The sequence below is a fragment of the Tenrec ecaudatus genome, chromosome 12 (assembly GCF_050624435.1).
Source record: "Tenrec ecaudatus isolate mTenEca1 chromosome 12, mTenEca1.hap1, whole genome shotgun sequence".
NCBI lineage: Eukaryota > Metazoa > Chordata > Mammalia > Afrosoricida > Tenrecidae > Tenrec > Tenrec ecaudatus.
Window position 1 is genome coordinate 2,459,564 of NC_134541.1, and position 2,829 is coordinate 2,462,392.

The following is a 2,829-nucleotide window of genomic DNA, read 5'->3' on the forward strand; positions in this document are numbered from 1 at the left end:
GAGCTCTAGCAGCAGCGAATAGGTTTGATTAATTTTTTTTAATCAATAAAATTATTGAATCAAGTAAAATTTGCAAGATGAAACGTACAAATTTGGACACAAAAACTGACATTTGAAAATTTTCAAGTGAAATAATTGATTTCAGACATGTCACTTGATCTTCAAGCCTGTGATAGTCCCTAAAAGGCAGTCCAAAATAATGTCATTCATTTGTCACACACTGTTTGTTCGTGGCTATGGCAATTAGTTTTGATGTTGACCAGCCCCCTCGGTGAAAGCATAGGGGTAGAATCCAACCTGTTAATCAGGTTACAGCCCAACGGTGTCTCCTTTGGGAGACAGCAAGGAATTTCTCCTTCCTTCTCTTGCCCCTTGCTCTCCACCTTGCTGGGACTCTTGTTCCTTCCTCCAGAGATGGCCTTACGTAGGCCAACGACTCTGGGAGTCCACCTGGGAGCTGTCTGCTCCCCGCCATGTGCACACCGACCTCGGATCCATAGGGCTCTGCACCCACAGGCCTGGGATCTCCCTGCATACCACTACCCCTTTCTGCGTCATCAGCCCGCAGCTGCCTGAGTCTGAAGAAGGCTCAGGCGAACATTGACCGGCCTGTTGGGCTGGGATCAGACCATTGCACTGAGCCCGCTTGATATCAGATGACTTGTGGATAGAAGGCTCATTCTTATCCGTATCTGAGTGTCACAGGTTCTGTTTCTCTAGTCAACCCTGCCAAAGCCAAAGGCCCTTCACACAGCTCTAAGTGTCTTGAATCTTGAAAGGATACTTTAAGACTTGCACACTCACGCCCTATCCTCTGATGGAGTCTTCACACTTAATTGGACTGCTGCTGATAGCCAAGAGGGACGAGAGGGATCTCAAATCACATGACGCAAACACAGGGGGATGCTCAATCAGCAGACGCATCTTGGTGGACTTTATGCATGACAGGACCAGAGCCGTCACAGGTCACGTGAATATCGTGTTGGCGGCACATCCTCATTGATAAACAGAAGAGAACTAAATGGGAGACTGTGCCCCATCCGTCTGAAATGAAAAGGAAGGTTGAATTATTATTGCATTCAAGTTTTATGAAATGTATATTTCTGTGGAGTTATTTAGCTCCCATATCCAGCGATACATACATATTTGATATAACAATAGCATCACCTTCTAACAGTTGTAGTGACATGTAATTCACATGGCGTGCGTTTCAATAGTGCGAGCATTTCCTAGGAGTCGTGCAACTGCCAGCACTGCGATTTCCAGGATATTTCTCCTTCCTTGTCCTCACCGTTGCTGGCTTTCCACCCCCACCCCCCTGACCATGACCCTCTGAAAGTACTAAGCCAATCTCTGTCTACAAATTCACCTCTCCTGGCTTAGGCTGCTAACTGCTAACCACCAGCCAGGCCTCGCTACTCCCATGAAGAGTCGCGGTCTCAGAAACACGTGAGAGCAGTTCCCCTCTCTCCTAGAGGGTCGCTATGAGTCAGAATCAACCAGATGGCAGTGAGCTGGGAGTTTGTTTTGTTTTATATCGAGAAAAGCTTAAAACTCAAACAAAACAATGACAGGACAGAGAAAATGATCTCTAGCTGAAAGAAAGCAGGAAATGCTGAAAACCCCAATAAATATACATAGGATCAAAAGGGAGTTAAAATATCAAGGTGTTGCATTTTAACCTAGCTATGACTGCAGTAACCCATCCACCAAAGCATGCTGCCTGATCACAGGGCCCTTCCCATCCCTAGTCCATAGTCCGGGGTGGTTGGAGTGGGGGGAGGAGTGCAGTCCAGGCAGGGTGTCATGATTCACCAGAGCCTTAATTTACACGGAGGTCCCTGAAAATGAATTTGAGATTTTCACTCTCATTCATAGCCCTTTGCAAACCCCATATTCAGAATTTAAGCTCTATTACTAATCCCTCCTCCAAATGTAGATTTTATTATTTACAATTCTTGGATCACATGGGCTGGTGTGCTCCTTCCATGTGGACTTAGCTAATGCCTCATTTCGGTGACTGCTTGTTTGAAAACAAGGCTCTTAAGACCCCAGAGGCTACTCTTTATGACACATGGGTGCCATCAGTTGTCTCCACCACGCTGTGAATGGCGTAACTTCTTCATGAGCAAGTGTGTTTAGGGCATAACCATGTTTGTCAATTTCTTAAAAGAAAGTTAATCTGAAGGGAAATGGAGAATAAAATGATTTTCCATAAGTTTGTTAGCTAAATATCCACTTAATTTATTTCCTCAAGGAACGGTGCCATCTCTTTACATGGAAATAGTCTGATAAGATGTAAACACAATGTTCTCATAAATGCCCTCAGAATTTGCCCTCAGATAAATGCAAAACAGAAATAAATCTTGCAGATACAAAATGTTGGTGCTCATTTTGGCTGTACATATGCTAAAATTGGAACAATACAGAGATTATCTCCAGCCCTGCACAAAGATGATACGCAAATTCCTGAAGCATTCCAAAAGCATACATACATAAATGTTGGTTTCTGGCTCCTCTTAATGTGCCTAATGCCCTGTTTACTAACATAAAGAGAGTAATGTTAAATGTTATGCCCCTTGCAATAGCAAATAAAAAAGAAATCCACTTTATGCACAAATTAAAACTTTTCAGGTTTGATTAAAAATTGATACTGCTAGTATTTTTGAAACTTTGCTATGTCATTATTATGTGAAATTATTACTCTTGTTAGCATATTAAGTGGATGCCAACAAGACATCTCACTGCTGTGTGTTATAAGCACTCTGACCCAGAACCTCGCCATCTTGGGCTAAGGGACATGGCCTGGACATGTAAGGCCCTCTCTAC

At 43.4% G+C, this 2,829-nt stretch overlaps 1 non-coding gene across 1 annotated transcript; it reads left to right on the forward strand.

Moving 5' to 3' along the window:
- The first annotated feature begins 2,385 nt into the window (after positions 1 to 2,385).
- LOC142423568 (U6 spliceosomal RNA) lies at positions 2,386 to 2,489 on the forward strand. Its single transcript, XR_012779195.1, has one exon. It is a non-coding gene; the product is annotated as a U6 spliceosomal RNA (small nuclear RNA).
- The last annotated feature ends 340 nt before the right edge of the window (positions 2,490 to 2,829 follow it).